The sequence below is a fragment of the Budorcas taxicolor genome, chromosome 14 (assembly GCF_023091745.1).
Source record: "Budorcas taxicolor isolate Tak-1 chromosome 14, Takin1.1, whole genome shotgun sequence".
Lineage (NCBI taxonomy): Eukaryota > Metazoa > Chordata > Mammalia > Artiodactyla > Bovidae > Budorcas > Budorcas taxicolor.
The window spans coordinates 21,817,280-21,840,493 of NC_068923.1; the positions used below are offsets into that span (position 1 = coordinate 21,817,280).

Sequence of the window (23,214 nt, forward strand, 5' to 3'; positions counted from 1 at the left end):
GCCTGGCTGCTCTGCCCCACAGGAGAGACTGAGCGGCTCGTTTTCTCTATAAGTGTGGCTCTGCAGTCAGCCATGGCTGCCTGTTTGAACTATGCCTCCAAATATGAGCATCTAGAAGACAGTAGGGGGCCTCCCAAGTGGCTCAGCAGTAAAGAACCCAGCTTTCAAAGCAGGAGATGTGGGTTCGATCCCTGAGTCAGGAAGATCCCCTGGAGAAGGAAATAGCAACCCACTTTGGTATTCTTGCCTGGGAAATCCCACGCACAGAGGAGCCTGGCGGGCCACAGTCCATGGGTCACAAAAGAGCTGGACACAACTTAGCGACTAAACAACAAGAAGAAGACGGCAAGGCCCAGCCCAGTCATCTGGGAGTGAGAAAGCCTTGCCTGGTAACTGGTTTCCCCCCTGTCACCTGCGACCACCTCCCTCTGTCCATCTCCTCCTTTCCTTCCTGGACTCAGTGGCACTGACCAGCTCCTGGGAGAAAGGGCTCCCCGGGCTGCCCTGGAGAAGCGCAGTGTGTGTTCTGAGACTCTGGTGGGTTCTCAGAGTATTCTGAGACTCTGGTGGGTGTGGATGGTCTTGTGTGTGCAGAAGGGGAACTGGCTGGGGGACAGGGTGTCCTCTCAGGGGACACTGTCATCAGCAAGGGTAACCGGGGCCACACGGACATGACTGGGGATGCCCTCTGTCAGAGAGAGCAGAGCAGAGAGGAGGGATGTGGCCCAGCTCTCATTAGACATCCCTGGATGGGGGCACCCCTTGGAAAGAGGCTGGACCAGGAGACAGGGCCCTGACCCAGAAGGCCTTCCTGGGTGCCCGGCACAAAGGTACAGGTGAGGGGGCCACCCTGCGGAGGTCAATCATGGGTGCTGGAGTCAGGTTCTGGGCTGGAGGCCCTGTGCTGGCCACAGCGGTGCAGGGGCGGGAGGGGCCCCCACCGGAAGTGGACGGTCAAGGGCTCCCAACTCACGTCCAGACCACAGAGGTGGCATGGAGCGCCTGAGGGCAAGCCATCTGGGCATCCAGCTGGACTGAATCCTGCGGCCCTGAGCTGTCCTGGCAGCTGTTCTTCAGACTTGAGCCTCACACCCGCACCCTCCCGCACTTGGCCTTGTGTGTTCAGTGGGGCCCTGCATTCTCCACGGCCCACTTCCTTATCCTGTTTTAGCTCCAGCTAATGGGTGTGTGGTCTGAGCTTAGCCCCCTCTCTATAACAAGGGTAGCCCTTGCAGGCCCTGGGCCCATCACTCTGCCAGACCCCTCCCCAACTCCCCCGTGTGAACAAGCCCACGGGACTCTTGCTAAGGTGCTGACGCATCGGTATGAAGTAAAAAGGCCTGCTTCTGAGCCCCGCCCCAGCTGAGCTCCTGGAACCCATGTGGCGCCATTTGCAACAACACGATCCCCTTCAAATTTGTCAGGGAAAAACAAATATACATTTTCATACGGTGTAGAAAAAGAATGGACAGAGCTTGGGCTTTGGGATTGGAGAAATCTTATTGAATCTTGAACTGACAACTTGGTAAGTGATTCTACTACCTGGATTTCAGTTTCTCCACCTGTAAAATGGGTACATAATAGTGTCTCAAGGTACAGCATCGAGAGCATGGACCATGAGTTCATTATTAATGCACATGCAAGGTCAGCACCGCCTCCTCCTATGAGCTGTGTGTACTTAGGAAAGCTATTTAAATCCCCTGTGCCTTAGTTTCCTCAAGTGTAAAATGAGGGTAAGAAGACTATTTCACTAGATTGTTGAGATGAATTGATGAGGTAAAAGGTAATGTGCTTACATGGGTTAGGTTTCCAATAAATGGTAGCCAATATTAAACTCAGAATTGATATTTCAAAGAGCTCTAGCAAGAATTAAATGAAATAACAGGTTTGAAAAATACTTCAGAACCTGTACAGCACTGTCAGAGATCGGTTATTATGATTTATAATATTATTGCTGCTGCTGCTAAGTCACTTCAGTCATGTCTGACTCTGTGTGACCCCATAGATGGCAGCCCACCAGGCTCCCCCGCCCCTGGGATTCTCCAGCAAGAACACTGGAGTGGGTTGCCATTTCCCTCTCCAATGCATGAAAGTGAAAAGTGAAAGTGAAGTCACTCAGTCTGTCAGACTCTTAGCGACCCCACGGACTGTGGCCTACCAGGCTCCTCTATCCATGGGATTTTCAGGCAAGAGTACTGGAGTGATGTGCCATTGCCTTCTCCAATTATTATTGCTATTCAAACTCTAATTTAAAAAATAGCCAAATCTTCTCCAATCTAAAGAAAGCTTTGGGGATTGCAGTTTTGTATTGGCCAAGGATATTTTAAGCAGCTGGGCTTGTCTATCTTCTTTCCCTGCTTGGCGGCCCCATGCTGCTGAGTGTAATTAGTCGTGGCTCTGTGGGTGATAAAGTAAAGGCTGACTGACAATTTCACACCCACCCAGTGGCTTAGAAATGGATGACACCATTCTAAATTGCATTAAGGCCAGTTTTGAGCTTGTTCTTCAGGTGACAACCACGGAATCTTGTTTTGAGTGGAAAGCCTATCTCATAGAAGTATTAAGGCATCATAAAATGAGAGAGAAATTATTAGCAAGGGGACTTTAATAAAAGCCATCATCATGCTATGAGAGATGGTAACCTCATTTTGTTCTGCTAACGCATATTTTGAGGTGTTTGGACAAGTTTAATTGTGATTATTGTTTAAGAGATGAAAATACAGGGGTGAAGCAATGAAGAGGCCTGACTCCGCTCACGCTCGAGAGCTGATCGCAGAGGCCTTATCGCTAATGTTCACCCAGCTCTTCCTATCCACTCTGGGACACAGCCAGCTCTGCTCCCAGAAGCTGGTTCTTCACCAGCATAGCTCCATGGGCATCTTTGAGCATTTCCGTATGCAAGATGCCGCATGGAATCTGAAGGTGATTAAGGCCTAGAGCAGGAAATGGCAAACCCACTCCAGCATTCTTGCCTGGAGAATGTCATGGACAGAGGAGCCTGTCGGGCTGAAGTCCACGGGGTCACAAAGAACTGGACATGACTGAACACACACCCATGAAGGCCTGAAGAAAGTTTGTAACCTACAGGAAGGGGCATTTCTTTGTCTTTCTGGGTTTTTTTTGTTTTAAATTCTCACTCCCCCTGTCCCACCCTCCAATTCTCCATCCGTTCTGCCCTTTCTTCTGCCTAGCAAATATTTGATGGTTCCTCTGGCCATGCAAGGTGCTAATGCTAGGTGTCAATCATTGACAAAACAGGTAGCCGCCTGGCCTTCATGGAACTTAACAGTTTTCGGATGACAGACCAACATAGAGGGGGAAAAGGGGAGGTATTAAAGAAAAGCTTGAAGAACTTCCCTTCAATGGGCCTGATACCACCTGATGCCACCATGTACCAAATCATATTTCTCTCGGTAAGACTGCCTCTTGCCTTTGTCCTAAGTGAAATTCACAAAGGATCTCTGCGTCCTTCCTGGTTCAACTATACATTTGAACCAAGGAAAGATAACCTGTGATGTCTCAAAACTCCTTGTTAATAATCCGCTTTGTTTAGAAATGATACTTGTCTCCCTCTTTACGTTTCTATTAGTCTTGGTCTCCCAAACAGGGTACATGAGACAATCCATTGGTACACAGGAAGAAATTTCCAGAATATTTACCTATAAATATTCTTTAGGTAGTCTTATTCTTTTAAAACATGTTTATATCTATAATGTATATTTTAGTACAGTCATCTACAAATATAATTAATGACTGTGTATATAAAAGATATATATATTAAAAATGTGCACATATAGGGAATGCTTACTCAAACTCACTCAAAACTCTGTTTTACTGTCACGATCAACAAGTTTAGAGATGAGAACACTTGTACTCGAGAACAGGAAGAGGCCCTTTTCTCAATGAACTGAAGGAAACAGAGTCGAACGAGGATGTCCCCATGCACCATAGCGTTTGCTCCGCTGGTGGGAATAAAAGTGACCGCAAACTTCTCACCTCTAGGACAGTCACAGGGCGTTCTGGCAAAAGGCTCCACTGCAGACAGATGCCACTTTTGTCATCCCTTCTCCCCACCAGGGCCACACGGAGGGAGCCAGTCTGGGGAACAGGCCGTTCAGACAGCTGAGAACCTCAACTTAGGACAGAGGACAAGAGCAGGCAGGGGAGAGGGCTTGACCCCCCTCCTCCCCCGACCCGCTGCCACTGCACAGGGTAAAGGAAACATGAGTCCTTCCGCCAGGCTCTAAGAGGAAATGATCAAGCCTTGGCTGGCCCGCGCTGGAGACTCACTCCTGATTCTGGCAGGTCCTAGAATGAGGGGGACAGCAGGAGCAAATTCAGGGACAGAGCCAGCAGAGCCTGCCAGGCAGCAGGAGAAAGTGGAAGTCACTGAGATGGCAGATCGGAGCAGTGAGCACCGGGAGGAAGCCACACAAAGGCCACACACGGTGAGGGCAGCGGGGGTGGAAGGCTGGGGCAGAGCTGGGCTGAGACTGAACTGACCCGAGGGGGTCAGCTCGTCAGCCTGTTCCAGGAGCACCGAGAGGGAAGAGGGGATCACAGGCAGTGGGAGGACCAGCATGTGGCCGATACTGACATCACTTCCAACTCCAGACAAGATGCAACTTATCATCCCACAAAGAGAGAAAAAACAAGAAGGGACCAATGGAATGTCCTGGCCATCACTGCCAAATGTGTAGCCTTAGTGGACTCATGTTCAAGGTTGAGCTGAACATCACCTGCGTCCATCAAGGCTCGGGGCCACTGCAACATTCTGAACCATTTCCTTCAGTTTCCCTCATCACAAAACCCCCCTGTGCTGCCCTGTCATCGTGGTTCATTCCTGTCCCTGTTCCCTGACCTCTTGGATGGCAGGACATGAGTCCCAGTCACCCTGGTGCCCCCTGAGCTTAGCCTCATGGTTGGCATGAAGCTAATAGTTACTCAATACAACATTCATTTAAATAAAGAAATACCTGTTAGGTCTAGAAAAGAAAAGAGTTTGTATCTTCATGCATCTACAAGAAGTTAGTAAGGAAAGCAAAATTGCAATGTTGCGAAGACTGAAATTGGGGCCCCTCTCAGACAGCTTCCCAAGCTTTGGGAACCCACTGTCCCTAAGGGGGATGCAAAGGGGATTAGTTGAGCAACCACAGAAGAGAACAGCTTGGGTGAATCAACGTATTTGTGCAACTCCTCAGAATGGAGAAGCCCAGTGCAAACAGAGCTTCTGCTTTTTTTTTTTTTTTTTCTCCTGAAAACACTGTCAGCTCCAAGAGGCACCCCCCAGAGAAACACAAAAATTCTGAGAATACACATTCAAGTGCAATTCTAGCTGGACAATTCAGCTCATCCACATGGACCATTTACCCAGGTCCGGAGATGGTTCCAGAAACATGAACAGCTCCCAACTGCAGGAAACAATAGGGTCTGATATCTCCCAGATGATTTTCAAGGTTAGCTCATCATCCCCTGCCCTCCCCCGGAGGTGAAGAGTCAATATTCACAGGCCAGATGCTTTTTGTTCAGAAAGCAGATCCATCGCTTCCATTTACTTGTTCATCTGATGCATGGGTGTGGCTCATCTGTTTGGGAGGCAGGCTCGGTGCTGGTCTCATGGTCTGTGTTAGACCTGCCCCTGCTCGCCCCAGCTTATGCTCCACTTTGAAAGGAGGCAGAGGCATATTCCACGGTTCCTACGTCCCGACCCTCCACCCCGCCCCCGCCATACACCTTGCACTATGCTAGCTAATCTATGCACATCCGCCTATGGACCTCAGCTGGAGAAGTGGGCTTGGTTCCTGCTTGGTTTAAGAGAACTGCAGACCCCCCGGTGGGGAGGTAACACCTGGCTCTCGATGACACTAAGTGTGTAAAACTAGCGTTTACAAGGGAGAACATTTCGTTTCAATAAGACGATGACTGCACAGAAGTAGGAGGAAACTAGTCAAGCAAATCTCAACATACAGGGTCATCTTGCTAATTTGCCTATGGACATTAGCCTAGGTCCTAATAGCTCATAGACAGTGTTAGAGCAGAGACATCACTTTGCAGACAAAGGTCTGTCTAGTCAAAGCTATGATTTTTCCAGGAGTCATCTATGGATGTGAGAGTTGGACCATAAAGAAGGTTGAGTGCCGAAGAACTGATGCTTTCGAACTGTGGTGTTGGAGAAGACTTTTGAGAGTCCCTTGGACAGCAAGGAGATCAAACCAGTCAATCCTACAGGAAATCAACCCTAAATATTCACTGGAACAACTGATGCTGAACCTAAAGCTCCAATATTTGGCCACCTGATGAGAAGAGCCAACTCACTGGAAAAGACCCTGATGCTGGGAAAGATTGTATACAGGAGGAGAAGGGGGAGACAGAAGATGAGATGGTTGGATGGCATCACAGACTCAATGGACATGAGTTTGAGCAAGCTCAGGGAGTTGGTGATGGACAGGGAGGCCTGGTGTGCTACAGTCCATGCGGTCACAAAGAGTGGAAAGTGACTGAGCAACCAAATAACAATGTAACAGCTTACTAACTCAAAAAGCTCTCTGGAAATCAGCTGCTTTTGCACTGATGGACCGGGATATCTCCATGTGTTCTTGTAGCGCGATTGCCGGACAGGTGGTCACTCAGCCAGGGCTGATCCCATTCTTAACTTAAAGACCTTGGTGGGGGTGTCCCCCTGCCAAGCGTGGGCTCCGACCTCCACACGATCCCTCAGCCTGGGCCACAGCCCGGGATTCTCTGAAGTGCAGTTGACAGCTTCGGGTACATTTTCTCAAACAGACCCCATTTCCATGCTGCCACCCCAGGGGTGAAAGGGAGGTCGTGAAACAGCAAGGCCAGGGCAAGTGGGCAGCAGCTCCAGGTCACCCAGTGGAAATGGGCAGAGAGGATCCTGCCCCCCGGGCTCCCACGGCTCCCAGTTCTGGGCTTTTCCTGCAGCAGCCTCTCCTGGGCACCGACCACTCCCTTTGATGGAGACCCGTCTATGGTCCTTGCCTGCCTGCTGTCAGCCTCCACCATCAGACCACCGGGAGCTCCCTTAAGCCCACCGTGCTTTTCCTCCCTGTCCCCCAAAGCCTGCATGGGCCTCTAGCCCTCTAATGTGTTCCTGGGCTGGTCCTTTTCCTCCCGGAGCCTCAGCCCATGGCACAGAGAGCTCCTCCCTCTCCCAGCTCCACACTGGCCATTTTCCTTTCCTTACAGAGTCACCAGAACTGATAGCTGTGTAGTAGCGCAGGGCTTTCATGCATGGCTGAACTCCAATGCCTAGGAAATGTCATTGAATAAATAACTGAATAAGGGAATGACTCTAGAGTCTAACTCATAATTGATGCTCAGTAAATATTTTTTGACAAGTTGCCTAAGGCTTCGTGCCTCTTAACTATCAATCTAAACCTCTGCTACTCCTCTGGGTGAGTTCAGGGGGAAAAGTCCACTTCTGCCTCTCCCTGCCTACCTGCTCCTCCCCCTCGAGGCCAAGCACCCAGTCAGTCTTTGCAACATTTCCTCTGCCCCTTCCCAGGGTGCCCCGCGCAGCACAGGGACTCTCACAAGTCGTCTAAGGAAGCATCTCTCTAGTACAGAGCCCCTGCTAAATTTAGAAGCAGCCCTGGTGTTTTGAATTCATCTTCGATCACAACAGTGAGAGAGGTTTCTAAATGACTGTCCCTGCTGGCCGTGTCATTCCCACCAGGTTGGGGCCGCGCCATCAGCCCCGGATAGTGACCTGACTCTGCGTGGGGACCAGTTGGGTGATGCTGGGCAGATCACTGGATGCTCTGCCTTCTCTGTGAAGTGGGAGGTGGACCAGCGCTCTCAGAGGGCCATGCAGCAGGTCATGTGGCATTCTGAGCTCACCCAGGCAACTCCATGACACGCTGTCTGGAGCCAGCATTCTGGCAGCTTCCATCTCTACCACCAACAAGCCCTTGCGCTCCATGTGTTGGGCTTTGCTGATCGAGACCAGCATGCTATGAGTCGTGTCTGACTCTTTGTGCCCCCTTGGACTATAGCCCTACAAGCTCCTCTGTCCATGGAATTCTCCAGGCAAGAAAGAATACTGGAGTGGGTTGCTATTTCCTTCTCCAGGGGATCTTCCTGACCCAGGAGTCAAACCAGCATCTCTTGCATCTCCTGCATTGGCAGGCGGATTCTTTACCACTGCACCACCTGGGAAGCATGCTATGAACATGGAGATACATACCATTACTTAAAAAAATTCAGACCCATCACGAAGCTGAAATAGTACAATGCACATATTCCCTTCACCTGAACTGACCAAGCATGAACATTTTGCCACATTTGCTTTCTGTCTTTCTCATTCTCTTTCTCTTTGTGTGTGTGTGTTTTCTTTCTTTTTTATTGAACCATTTGAACTTTAAAGACAGCGTGCCCCTTGACCTCTAAATACATTAGCTCGGAGTTCCGAAAAATTAGCACATTCTTCACATAACTCGATGTCATTATCATACCCAAGAAAATTAGCCCTGACACAAATGGTCTAATATGCAGTCTGTATTTGAATACCCCCACCTCCATCCCAGGAATGTTCTTTCTAGTCTTTCTCCCTTGATCCAGGAGCCAATCAGGCATCATACATTCAGTTACCATGTTTTCTTAGGCAACTTTCATCAGGAACCTAGGACAGCTGGCTATTTTTCATAACCTTACTAGTTTTATAACCTTTCATAACCTTTTCTAGTTTCTTCTGGTTGTAGCACCAGCCAGCCAAGGGGTGGTATGCCTCCCCCGGGAAGGCTGGCGGGCTGCTCCTTTCTGTAAAGGGTCTTTGAGGCCCATTATTTCAGTCCTCTGCCAATTAAAAACTTGTCTACAGCGGAGCCAAGACCAGAAGCTTTGCTCGGGGCCCACCGGGCAGTGACATCAAGAAACTGAGAAGAGAGAAGCAGCTGAGGCTTCTGAGCCTCGGCCCCCTCGGACCCAGTGAGCTTTAGACCATGAGAGCATCCTCTCAACCTCTTCCGCCTTTTAATTAGAGACAAAATGTCCCCGTGTCTGAAAGTGGAGCGTGGTCTGGACACTTAGAATCAAGCTGCCCATATTCCCAAGTGCTTTGCAAAAAAAAAAAAAAAAAAGAGCAGTGCTGCTATCTGCCCTGTCCTTGCAAAGAGAAGTCTGCTCAGCGTGGTTGCTGAAAACAGGAACCTGTCTCCTGCAAGCCCGCGCCTTCCTCGTTTCTAGCAGAGGAAGTGGCAGCCGGTTTAGCAACTGTGCTTCTCGATAGCATGGGCTCCTCTGCACCGGCGGGAGGCTCACTCTGCCACGGAAGTAGCAGCTGATGGAGCGGTGGTGACAGTGCTCCTGATGGTCCCTCCTCTGTGACTCCCAGGGGAGACCGTGCCCAGCTGTTGAAGGTATCTGGGGGACGTGGCAGGGGCTTTGGAGAGGAGGTGCCGGGACCCCTGAGACACACAGCTGGCAGTGGGGGGACTTTCTGGAGACAGACGTGCTCTGGGAAGACAGGCAGAAGCAGGTCTAAGTGAGGCTCAGCGGCTGGTGAGTCGTGGCTGCTCACTGATGGGGACTCTATGCCAGGAAGGGCTGGGAGAGCTCAGACTGGGCACGCTTATGCCAGAAGCAGATCTTCCAGCCACAGAACATTCTAGCACAGAGCAGGCTTCTCGCTGTGGACATTCTAGCTTGCTATTAGACTTTCTAGAAGTATATCCTTAGGTAAGACATTTTAATCTCTCCAGGCCTTCACTCTCCTCTGGGAAGTGGGAATAATGGTACACAGCTCACACAGGTATTGGGCGGATTCAACGAGCTAAGATATGCTAAGTGTCCAGGCCAGTGTCAGACACATAGTAGGGGCACAGTAAAATGCTATCAGCATGGAGTCATAACGTCTGTTAACTGGAACCCAGGTAGGTGGACATCACAGTAGTGCTTCTAGGTATCTGGGGTGTGGATCTTCTTGGGAAGGTGCCAACAATGACTGATGGTAATAAACAACAAGAATCCAAGTAGGTGAGATTTTTACAGTGCATATGATTAAATCAAAGGCAAACATGGGAGGCATATAAAAATCTGAAAATAAAATGCAAGCATTAGGAGATATTTTATAGAACTAGAATTTTCTAAGGAACATGGCACACGCCTTATCCTGCTAGGTTCTTCCATGTCCAGAGAGCCTGATGTGTGTCAGGGAAATGGCCTGGGTTTTGACCTCAGAATGTCCTGAATTGGGGTTGCGCACGCAGTGTGAAGGGATGGAGTCTGCCCAGCTGAGTAGCAGGGGAGGCATGTTGCATGAAAAGTTATTTTCCTGCAATCTTTCTAATAATCCTGTTCAGATTATCATGATTATTCGCTTCCAACAAATGAGAAAATGAGGCTCAGAGAGGTTAAGTGATTCATCCAAGTCACACAGCTGGTGAGAGGCTCTGAGAGCTCCAAGGGCTGAGACAGGGGAGGAAGAGCCCCACCTGAGTGAGCCGAAGTGTGGGGAGGACAAAAGTGTGTATTTAAAGCAGTGCTCGTAGTATTAAGTATGCTCCATCAACTGCAGAGTGTCTTTTTGTAGGTTGCTGTGAGATCCTGTACTGGGCTTTGGTTCTTTCAAAAATAGGGAGGTAAACTCAAGTAAAATTTCTGGCAAAGTTTGGTGCAAACTATAGTCTTCAGTTGGGAAAATGTTATTCAAGAGTACTTAAGGAACTTTCCTAGTGTTCCACTAGCTAAGACTCTGAGTTCCCCATGCAGGGGGCCTGGGTTCGATCCCTGGTCAGGGAACTAGATCCCACATGCTGCAACGAAGACCCTGTGCAGCCAAATAAGTAAATAAATATTCAGAAAAAGAGTGCTTAATAGGCTCTGAAATATATAATGGTAATAATAGGAAAAAAAATCTATGGAATAGGCTAAAAGCTATTTAGACTCTTGTGTCTTAAAACAGGTCTAGAATCAGGGAAGTAAGGCCAGGAAAACCTTTTTAATCAGCTCCACCTGGGCCTACATTCTGGGTTGGTTGCCAGTCACTGTGTGACTCTGGGCAATTTGCTTTGCCTATCTGAGTGTTTGCTTTTTCCTCTTATTATAATAAATAGAAGACCAGCTTCCTTATGCGTTTGTAAAAAGTTTAAATCATATATAATATGTAGTGGATGCTAAATACTAAATAGCAGCTACTGTCACTCCTAACCCAGACAATTGAAGCACCCACGTTGCTTGTGTGTCCATCAGCAGTAAGCAGTAGCAGACAGTGTTCAATATGACAGGCCAAATGGCGCAGCCAGTGACCTGGTGATTCCTTTCCTGATTTTCCTGAATGCTTATTTCTACCTGGTGGTCCTCCATCTCCCTTAAGTGAAACAGCTATAAGTAGGTTTGTATTGTACTGAAATCATCTTCCTAATACAGAAAGAAAAAAAAATTTCCCCACTCTTAGTTTTGAGAGCTGGCAATGTATTTCCAAGGGGAGTGGGTCTCCCTTAAAGACTTAGAAATTATTCATCTCGGTAAACCCCAGTCAGCTTCCTGCATTAATAGATGCTGCCGGGTTTTAATTTTTCATCTGACGTTCAGCAAGAATTTATTCCCCCAGCTCTGAGAAGCTGGAGCTTAGAATTCTCATTAAAATTTTCCAGCGTGTCAAGCTAGAGCCTTTGATTCTTGTCAGCAACCCAAGGGCCCTGTTAGTACATTTATCCATCCGTCTGTCCACCCACTCATCCATCCATCCATCCTTCCCTAATGAACAACGCATTGAGGCCATACCCTCTGACTGATTTCCTCCCCTCCCACCTCCCCAAGAGTTCCAAAGGAAATAGGTAAACGGGGTACACTGGGTCCCAACCACTTCCTCCCATCTGAGAACCACCACGGGGGGAGGCAGTTCATTTCATTACGGTAACTGGTGCTACAGACAGAAACCGTGGGGCCTCCAAGCGGCTCACTTTTGTTGCCAAACAGCCTTGCAAAGTCACACTTCCCTCCTTGGCACCTTCCAGGCAACTGGGACCATGGCTGGGGGACTTGGGTTGGGGAGGGGGGCAGGTGGGGAGACTCCAGGAGCTCCAGACCAAAGTGGGAACTGTCCCCCCGATGGTCCTTGGGGGAAAGGCCCAACCTGAGAGAACAGGGCTGCCCCTGAGAGCACAGCCCTGCCTGCCTGCACTGCGCTGGGTACTCTGTAGGTGATATTTTTAGCCACTCGACTGAATGCAGTGAGCCCTTACTACGTGCCAGGCACCTGCTAGGTCATGATTTCTCACTGAGCAATAAAGAAAGGATCGCGTGCTCAGGGAGTTTATAACCTGGGGCTGTTGAAGACACAAATCCACAACGAGGAATTGTGGTATGAGCCATGAAGGGGCCAGAACGCTGGACAGAGGGCAGAGAGGAACGGTTGTCAGTGAAGTCTTTACCTTAAATTCTCACATTAGCCCTTGGAGGCAGCCACGCTCCTTCTCAAAGTACAAATGTGCCATCTCCCCTACTCTTCTGGACTCCCACACCCTCCAAGTCACGTGGACAATCAGCTTAAAGATTACATCCTCTGAATAGAACTTGGATGAGCCTGGCTGGTCAGGAACCCACTTCCCGACACGCTACTTTAGCAATATACCGACTGGTCTATCTACTGAACAGCTATGATGCAACTGACCTAGTATACAAGAGCAGCGCCGTGATCTTGTCATGAAAAGGGGTCGATTTAGCTTCATGCAACCCTCTGTCTACTTCCTTATGACTCAGAGCAGAGGACTTGAGAGCCGGGCACCGGAGCCAGACACCTGGGTTCTAGTCCTGCCTCCTCTCTTACCAGCTCGCTGATAAACCCAGATAAGTTATGCAAACCCTCTGGCTTTGGTTTCCTCAGTCCTACAAGAGGCCTAGTGGCCGTGGTGTGTCTCTCCCGGACACAGGGTCTCCTCAGTTTTCATCTCTTCCTTTTCTTTCCCTTTGGAACATCTAGTGTGTTTCAGGTCTGAGTGAACACAGACCTCTGTCTTCACGGCACTTACAGTCACTCATCAAACCACCACACAAGTGAGTGTTAGAATCATAATCCACTTTGCGGGCAAGGCAGGTGACCCTGAGCAGGTAAGGATGAAACCCTGAGCTGAGAAAGTGTAGCTTCGGGGGTCCCCACCCCAGGCATCTGCAAGTGATTCACGTGCAGCTCAGCACATGCAAAGGCCGTTCAGAGACAAAAGAACAATTTCCGTCTCCCTTGATAAGCTCGTGAGCCTCGCTGGTGGTTCACGTATCTGTACAAAGAGCAAACTCAAGTCTTGCTGGGAAAAGTGACGCAATACAGGAACCCTTAACTTCACCACGCCCGGGCCCAGGCGTCCAGATGCCCTCTTGCCTAGCCATCTGCGTCACCATTGACCTCCACCTTCTGATGAGACCTGCATTTCCCGGGCATCTACGTTTGAAATGAAAAGCCCATTTCATCTTCACTGCTTTCCCATTCTGTGCAATTGCGTATCTCTGTGATCTAACATCAAAATACTTGGCTTTCTGACTATTCATTGCCAAGGTCTGTGATTGTCAGCTTATAGGTTATGTGGGTATCTAGGATCTGGCCTGACTTCATTTGTAACGTGGTTTTTGTCAGGAAGTATTAGGTGTTCAACAGACTCACAGATTGGGAGGTACCGTATCCCACCAGCCCTGTGTATTGCGGGGCAGGGGGGAGGAGGGGGTTGGTCACTCTGAGTATGAAAAGCTGATGTAGAAAAAAAAAAAGAAATGGGGAAATTGTTAATTTTTATATCAGTGAGATGTTAGAGCCATGCCAGGAATAACTGTATTGCTCACCTCTCCACGCTGGACCCCACTTTATACGGACCCCGCTAGGCCTGGAGTCAAGGTGCTCACTTGTAGCACATTTACCGTTGGCAGAGAAATGAGCAACAGAGCACTCACTTCCCCCCTCAACACACGCACACACCCAGCAATGTGCTAATCTGGTAACACATACTCTCTAATCCTTACTTGTGAAAATTCATCAAGGAAGCTATGGCCAAGCTCAGTTTTAAAACAGAAATGAACAAAAAGCAGTGGAAAGAAGTTTAGCGACTTCCTAAGAGATGAAACTGAAATCTGCTCCAGCACCAAGAGGTCCCAAATCTGGATTCTCCCTCTGACATCCTAAAATGACTGTAAAATGTTTTCTAGGATGTGTCTATCCCGGTCTCAGGGTAAAGCCAAGACTTCCTGTTATCCTGAGGGTATCGAGATCCTCTTCTGGACACCCAAGGGTGAAAGGAACATAGGCTTGTGGACGTGTGGTTCAATGCTGATAAATGGTCAGTGGCTTTTTGTGGTGGGAAGAGTGCTGGATGGTTGTGGGGGGGGGGGGGGGCGGGGCGGGTCATAGCACTTATCCAAAATTACTGGGCAGCCTTGAGAACATGGCTTGCCCTCTCTGAGCCTTTTCTTTGTAATTGAGGACACTGAACTGCTCATCTCCAGTTGGTGCTTTATGATATTCTAGGGTCAGAGAGTCCTCTCTGGAGAAGTAAAGGGGCAGGGAGTGCTGAGCCCCCAACCCCCAATAAGCCTGCTTTTATCTATTTCACACGTTGAGCTTCCTGGGGAAACTTTGTTAGAACAGGTTTCAACCAGCCGGCTGGACCGCAGGCTCCTTCTCTGCAGAGCGGCAGGAGAACAAGATGGGCCTGAGGGCAGGGAGGACGGGCCTGTGGCTGCACCTGCCCGGTGAGGAGAGCTGGGAACCATGTGGGTCACAGGGCTGGCACACCTGCCGAGTGAGGTCAGGATGTGGTGGGGTGCCCCCGGAAATCCTGAGAGATTTTTGGCAGGGGAGCCAACTGATGCTAAGGTCCTGGCCCAGTTCTTAGGGCCCTTGCTGTGGGTGGCAGACCGCAAGCAGCACTGAGCAAGTCCCAGGGCGGTTGGGTGGGTCCCGGGTACCACTCAGGGTGTGGGGTAGGCGGTAATTGAGACAAAAGGACCATGAGCCATTGTCTGGCCCAACCCTTTCCCCATCATACTTGAGAACCTGAGGCCTAAAGGAGGGGAAAGACTGCCCAAGCTTGCCCAGTGACCTAGCTGGCCACCCAGTACCCCTGGGGATCCAGTGAGTAAATCTGTAGTGATCCCATATTACCACGTTGATCTCTGCTTCAGATATGACCTTAATTTAATCCTCAAAACAACCCCTCAGGGCATGGATTAGAATCTCAAATTTCTGCATTTGGAAAGGGAGGCTCAGAGAAGCACAGCAAACTTGCTAAAGGACACACAGCCAGGAGGTCAGGGAGCTGGAATCTGAACTTCTGATTGCCTGCGTTGGAAACCCTTTATTCAAGGCACCCTCCTTCTTCCCGAGTTCTACTTCTGATTATAAAAGCAGTTCAGGCACATGGGAGAAAAACTGGGAGATTTTAAAGAGGTGTAAATAAGAAGATATAACCATTATATCTACTACTGCGGGCAGGAATCCCTTAGAAGAAATGGAGTAGCCATCATGGTCAACAAAAGAGTCCAAAATGCAGTACTTGGATGCAATCTCAAAAATGACAGAATGATCTCTGTTCGTTTCCAAGGCAAACCATTCAATATCACAGTAATCCAACTCTATGCCCCAACCAGTAATGCTGAAGAAGCTGAAGTTGAACGGTTCTATGAAGACCTACAAGACCTTTTAGAACTAACACCCAAAAAAGATGTCCTTTTCATTATAGGGGAATGGAATGCAAAAGTAGGGAGTCAAGAAACACCTGGAGTAACAGGCAAATTTGGCCTTGGAATACAGAATGAAGCAGGGCAAAGGCTAATAAAATTTTGTCAAGAGAATGCACTGGTCACAGCAAACATCCTCTTCCAACAACACAAGAGAAGACTCTAAACATGGACATCACCAGATGGTCAACACTGAAATCAGATTGATTATATTCTTTGCAGCCAAAGATGGAGAAGCTCTATACAGTCAGCAAAAACAAGAGTGGGAGCTGACTGTGGCTCAGATCATGAACTCCTTATTGCCAAATTCAGACTTAAATTGAAGAAAGTAGGGAAAACCGCTAGACCATTCAGGTATGACCTAAATCAAATCCCTTATGATTATACAGTGGAAGTGAGAAATAGATTTAAGGGCCTAGATCTGATAGATAGAGTGCCTGATGAACTATGGACTGAGGTTCATGACATTGTACAGGAGACAGGGATCAAGACCATTCCCATGGAAAAGAAATGCAAACAAGCAAAATGGCTGTCTGGGGAGGCCTTACAAATAGCTGTGAAAAGAAGAGAAGCAAAAAGCAAAGGAGAAAAGGAAAGATATAAGCATCTGAATGCAGAGTTCCAAAGAATAGCAAGGAGAGATAAGAAAGCCTTCCTCAGTGACCAGTGCAAAGAAATAGAGGAAAACAACACAACGGGAAAGACTAGAGATCTCTTCAAGAAAATTAGAGATACCAAGGGAACATTTCATGCAAAAATGGGCTTGATAAAGGACAGAAATGGTATGGACCTAACAGAAGCAGAAGATATTAAGAAGAGGTGGCAAGAATACACAGAAGAACTGTACAAAAAAGATCTTCACAACCAAGATAATCATGATGGTGTGATCACTCACCTAGAGCCAGACATCCTGGAATGTGAAGTCAAGTGGGCATTACAAAGTGTCACTACAAACAAAGCTAGTGGAGGTGATGGAATTCCAGTTGAGCTGTTTCAAATCCTGAAAGATAATGCTATGGAAGGGCTGCACTCAATATGCCAGCAAATTTGGAAAACTCAGCAGTGGCCACAGGACTGGAAAAGGTCAGTTTTCATTCCAATTCCAAAGAAAGGCAGTGCCAAAAAATGCTCAAACTACTGCACAATTGCACTCATCTCACACGCTAGTAAAGTGATGCTCAAAATTCTCCAAGCCAGGCTTCAGCAATATGTGAACCATGAACTTCCAGATGTCCAAGCTGGTTTTAGAAAAGGCAGAGGAGCCAGAGATCAAATTGCCAACATCCACTGGATCATCGAAAAAGCAAGAGAGTTCCAGAAAAACACCTATTTCTGCTTTATTGACTATGCCAAAGCCTTTGACTGTGTGGATCACAATAAACTGTGGAAAATTCTGAAAGAAATGGGAATACCAGACCACCTGACCTGCCTCTTGAGAAACCTATATGCAGGTCAGGAAGCAACAGTTAGAACTGGACATGGAACAACAGAGTGGTTCCAAATAGGAAAAGGAGTACGTCAAGGCTGTATACTGTCACCCTGCTTATTTAACTTATATGCAGAGTACATCATGAGAAATGCTGGGCTGGAAGAAGCACAAGCTGCAATCAAGATTGCTGGGAGAAATATCAATAACCTCAGATATGCAGATGACACCACGCTTATGGCAGAAAGAGAAGAGGAACTAAAAAGCCTCTTGATGAAAGTCAAAGAGGAGAGTGAAAAAGTTGGCTTAAAGCTCAACATTCAGAAAATGAAGATCATGGCATCTGGTCCCATCACTTCATGGCAAATAAATGGGGAAACAGTAGAAACAGTGATAGACTTTATCTTTTGGGGCTCCAAAATCACTGCAGATGGTGACTGCAGCCATGAAATTAAAAGACGCTTACTCTTTGGAAGAAAAGTTATGACCAACCTAGATAGCATATTCAAAAGCAGAGACATTACTTTGCCAACAAAGGTCTGTCTAGTCAAGGCTATGGTTTTTCCAATAGTCATGTATGTATGTGAGAGTTGGACTGTGAAGAAATCTGAGCACCGAAGAATTGATGCTTTTGAACTGTGGTGTTGGAGAAGACTTTTGAGAGTCCCTTGGACTGCAAGGAGATCCAACCAGTCCATTCTGAAGGAGATCAGCCCTGGGATTTCTTTGGAAGGAATGATGCTAAAGCTGAAACTCCAGTACTTTGGCCACCTCATGCGAAGAGTTGACTCATTGGAAAAGACTCTGATGCTGGGAGGGATTGGGGGCAGGAGGAGGTGGGGACGACAGAGGATGAGATGGCTGGATGGCATCACGGACTCGATGGACGTGAGTTTGAGTGAACTCCGGGAGATGGTGATGGACAGGGAGGCCTGGTGTGCTGCGATTCATGGGGTTGCAAAGGATGGGACATGACTGAGCGACTGAACTGAACTGAACTGACTGAAAGAAGTCAAGAAATTCACCTATAAAATCAATCCTCAGAGAGCCCTTGAAAACACCTTGGCAATAATTTCCTTTAATAGTTTTTCACATATATGCAGATGCATGTTAAAGTTTTGGGCTTCCCCGTTGGCTCAGACAGTAAAGAATCTGCCTGCAATGCAGGAGATCCAAGTTTGACCCCTGGGTCGGGAAGATCCCTGGAGAAGGGAATGGCTACCCACTTAACTATTCTTGCCCGAAGAATTCCACAGACAGGGAACCTGGCAGGCTATAGTCCAGGGGGTCACAAAGAGCTGGATACAACTGGGCGGCTAAGCACGCACGTGGAAGTTTCATAACATTGACATAGTATGAGTACGGCTAATTTTTTTGTTTGTTTGCTTTGTTTTGAGCTTTTTTTCTCCCCATAGCATTAATAGTTCTTCAAAGCAATGCTTTGAAAAGCTGGAAAACTTTCCACACAATTCACTCCTGCCCTTCTGACCACAGCAGGCCGCCTGATAGTGGCCGTGACAGCTCAACCTGAGCAGACCTTAACTGGCACTTCTCTCCTCTCCTTCCTCCTCCCCCAGTTAAAACCCCAGCCCTGGGCTTCCGATCACTGCAACTTGACATCCAAGAGACCCCTGAGAACCTCCATGTCCCCTGGACTAAAGGTCCACCCCAACATTTACGGCCCTCAAAGCTTCCTTTGGCGACCTTTCAAAATCACTTTCGGTTGTGTTCTTGGACTAGACCCCAGGGCAGGCAAGCAGGACAGCATTCCGTGGCGGTTTTGAGAGTGGGTTTGAGAGTCAGGTAGACCTGGTGTAAAGCCTGGCTTGCCTTCTTACTACCGATAAAACCTTGGACACATAGTTCATGACACCTAAGAGCAGGGCTCTTGTGAGAAGCTGGTGGGGGAGTGTGATGTCTGTAAAATGCTGGTGCCCGGCAGAGGAAGGCTGACCACCCAGGGGCGGTGCTGGCGATTCTGTGGTGACCGCTGCCGTTGGGGTTCGGAGGTGATGGGTGACGAGGGCCCCAATGGTGCCACCATGCCTTCACACCTTAGAAACAGGTCACGTGGACGGACTTGCCGCTGCCACACTCTGTGGGAGAAACATCTGATTCCAAAGGAGGGCTGCACCCCTAAGTGAGTTCTCACCTCTCAGCTGTCACCATGCTTACCCGACTATTCTAGACCTGCCTTCCCCGAGTTGGGGCTCCTCGAGCTGCCACCCCGTGTCACACTATGAAGGGGTTCAGGTTACTTCCTTTCCCAGAGCGAGGCTTGGCCTTTAGGAGCACAGAGTGGATGAGATGCACAGGGCATTCCTGGGGTGCTGCCCCGTGAGTGGCAGGTGCTCTGTCCACCCGGTAACACAGAGCCCAAGATGGAAACATCCCTGATCTGGTCAGACAGAAACCAGCCTGAGAAGGCAGGGCCCACATACCTTGACCCCTCCACACCAGGGGTCTGCTCAAAGGGTGGCCAGCCATTTGCTGACCAGAGTCCTTTGGGGACGCGGCTTCCTCCTGGTGGAGTTGGCAACATGGCCCTGGGGAAAGGGCGAGGGCTATGCAGCCAAGGCCAGCAGGCGGGTCCCCGCATCCCTGCTCCACGGGGCCCTGGCCCCGGGCGTGTGGGCTGGAGAGCCAACCAGCTGACCTCCACACCAAGAAGGTGAATGCAGAAATTCTGCCTTCCAGGATGCCAGGAAGATGAAAGGTGGTGGCATCTGCTCATCGCCCACACGAACCACCCTGCTTGTGTCCTGAGAGGTGTAAAGACCAGGCTTGTATTTTGTTCCATGTAATGGGACTTCGTAAGAAAGCGATGATGGGTCTTTTAGTAATCATTTCCAAAAGGTCACTGAAATTGCTTGAATTGAACGAGGTTCAGCAGCTCTCTCTTTGGAGATCACCTTTTCCATTCATTTCATTTTTAAGAAGAGTAAACTGAGGCCCAAGTTTTCACAGAACAAAAAGCAACATTGGTCCAAAGATGGGGGAAGAAGAGGCGAAGGCCGGTTTCCATCCTCTGACATCACAAAGAAAAGGGATGGAGAAACCAAGACTGTTCAGAGCCAATGTTAATTAACTCATTTCTCTCTGGCCCTCTCCTTATTGTTTCCAGAAGCAATTATGCCTTTCAAAGCCAGGCTCCCACCTCCAGCCACTGCATAAAACTGTCACAGATTAAATCAGATCACTCAGCCATTTCATTAGGGAAACCCCAGCTCTCAGTCTCTGGGGGCACTTTCGCTCTTCTCAAATCAAAGCCTCCTTCAGATGAGTTCACCCCTCCCTGGAGATGATAGGAAATCAGCCAGTAGACCTCCAAGGAGCAGGTGGACTGACGAGCTTTTCTGACTAGCACAGGCAGGATAAGGAGCTTACAGCCCAGCCCAGCCCCTGCTCCCGGCGTGCACCCACTCGCCAGACAGAAACAGGAGAAGACCAAGAACCCGGGCTCCTAGCAACCACCCCATCTCATCTCGAGACCTTGGGTATGTTTCTTCCCTTGGATGGACCTCAGTTTTTTCATCTGTAAATGCAAGTTTCAAACCTTTTGTCTTCCTGTATTGTAGTTCCTGGGCTTCCCTGGTGGCTCAGATGGTAAAAAACCTGCCTGCAATGCAAGAGGGCTGGGTTCGATCCCTAAGTCAGGAAGATCCCCTGGAGAAGGGGATGGCTATCCACTCCAGTATTCTTACTTGGAGAACCCCATGAACTGGGCAGCCTGGCGGGCTACAGTTCTTGGGGTCACAAAGAGTTGGACACGCCTGAGCGACTAACACTTTCACTTTCATTGTAGTGCCTGAATCCCTTCAAAGAGCACACACATCCTTGAGAAGAACGATGTATCTGTTGGAAAGAGACGAAGTTAGAATTCCCTCTGATAGATAACAAAGTCTATCTGCGTGACTTTCCTGGAGTTGCTGATGTAGAGAGTAGGACATGATGGCTGGAGGTCACCACTTGAAAGTGGCTGGGGGAGAAGATGGACCAGGAGTGGGGCTAAGACACGCCTGGGGGTCTGCAGGGGTGAGAGCTCACCTGCCTACTGGGTGCTTGGGGGAGGGGTGAAAGGCCCAAGCCCTGGGATCTAGCTGACCCTGCAGACCCAGCATCAGGCTGCAGGGAGAGAGGGGCATGGTTCCCAGAGTCAGCGGCAGCGCTGTGGGGACCCTTGGGACTGCGAGGGGGCAAGGTGGGCACACATTTGAGTGATATCTCCATGGGGAGGCCTGCAGGGCTACTCCCCACGTGTCCTGAGAGCTCCACTAGAAGCCTTAGTGACCACAGATGGGGTGGCTGAGGGGCTGGGGTGACTGCGGGCTCCAGGAAGTCACTGGGAGCAGGACAGAGGCAGTAGGGCCTCTCAGGACGTCTGTGCATCCCATACGGGGTGCCGGCTCCCCAGAGCCAGTCTGCTTACTTCCCCCTTCCCTGGACAAACCTCAGGTGGGGCCCCAGAGGCAGCAGCTTTCCGGTCCACTGGGTGGGACCCCAAGGCCCCCCTTCCTCCTGGCGCTGGCTCAAGGCCCCACCCAGGAGACACTAAACTTCAGAGTGAGGCTGCGGGTCCTTCCAGCAGCTGCAGGTCCTTCTAGTGTGGTTTCCCCAGCACTTTCTTTGAGCACATTTCCAGGAGTGCCTGCACCACACCCGAGACAAAGAAAATTCATCCCTGCCCTCCCCAGAGCCAGGGTGATGCTGTTGAAACCCGCTGGCCTGCAGGAAGGGCCTGCCAGGGACAGAGCGCCCCCTTGGCTGTATTCGGGGACGGGGGAGGCGAGATGGAGGAGGAAAAAGGGCCTTGATCTTGCATCAGAGCAGCCTCACCCTTAAACTACCCTCATTGTGTCCAGTCACAAAGGCCAACAGGATCAGAATCCGGGCCTTCTCATTGGAGCACGTGGCCCATCCAGCCACACACTCTGCGGTGCCTTATAAGTTTAGGGTCTGGGCAAGTCTTGTGATTATCTTGGGAAGAGCTCAATGATACTATAATCTCTCAGTCTGAGTTATAAGTGATAAACTTCATGTAACTAATTAAAATAGATTAACTTTCAAAGGACACACTTTCTGGGTTTCCTTGTTTCACAATATACCACATAGACCCCCATTCCTTGCCTTCCCCCCACCCGTTAGGAAGTGGTGCACACCTCCCTCAGTCTCTGAAAGGCCCTGCTCTGGGAGCATTGATCTGTCCAGTATCTGAACCTGAAATGCATAGAGGAAGGATGCAAGGGTTGGATTGGCCTACTCTGGGGCCCTTTCAAACTCATAACGCCTTGATCTTAAACTGGAGACAAAGAATGGGGTGGAATGCAAGTTTCCAGGTGGGCTGGACACTGGCTGGGGGATTCTGTCTCATCAATTTCCTTTGTCCCTAGGGACAGGAATAGCTCTGTTTATAGGTGTGGACTTTCTCTGCTTCAAGCAGCCTGAGAGGACACTTCTATGATGGAATCATTTAAGCCCCTTTCTAAAATACTTATATGAAGACCCAGAATTAGAGCTTCCCTCACCATGGACTTTCAGAAAATATACTGTAAATGGCAATAACTAGCAATTTTACGCTTATTTTCTGCCAGGTTGTGTTCTAAGAGTTTCACAGGCTTTATCTATTAATGTTGCAGCCACAACTCAATACTGTTTTATTATTATTCACTAAAACAGGCAGGGAAAGGTCAAGAACTTCCCCAAGGGCATCCAGCTTGCATGCGCAGAGCCAGAATTTGGACATTATGGAACGATGTTCCAGAGAACTTAGCATTTGAACAGTACAGAACAATTAAACCAGAGATTTAGCATTCTCTGTTCAAATTCCAACTTCCCCATTACATGCTGTGTGACCTTGGACAAAATCCTTCCCCTCTCTGAGACTCAGTTTCCTTTCTGCAAAATGGGGTAAGGGATGCAAGGATGCTACGATAATCAAAGGCGACAGCAGGTGCCGAAGTGCTGTAGCAACACAGGAAGCAGGCAGACAACAAATAGCCCTGTTAGGGGTTTTCACTTGTCCCGTTGCTTAGAGCATGTTGAGAAACTCCAACAGAAGAGACAAAGAGGAAAGAGAAAGTACCCATTTCTCATCCCCTTCGGGTTGT

At 49.0% G+C, this 23,214-nt stretch overlaps 1 protein-coding gene across 1 annotated transcript in view; it reads right to left on the reverse strand.

Annotated features, from left to right (window-relative positions):
• Window positions 1–23,214, reverse strand: part of TG (thyroglobulin) — a 231,434-nt gene that overhangs the window by 45,377 nt on the left and 162,843 nt on the right. The window lies entirely within an intron of this gene.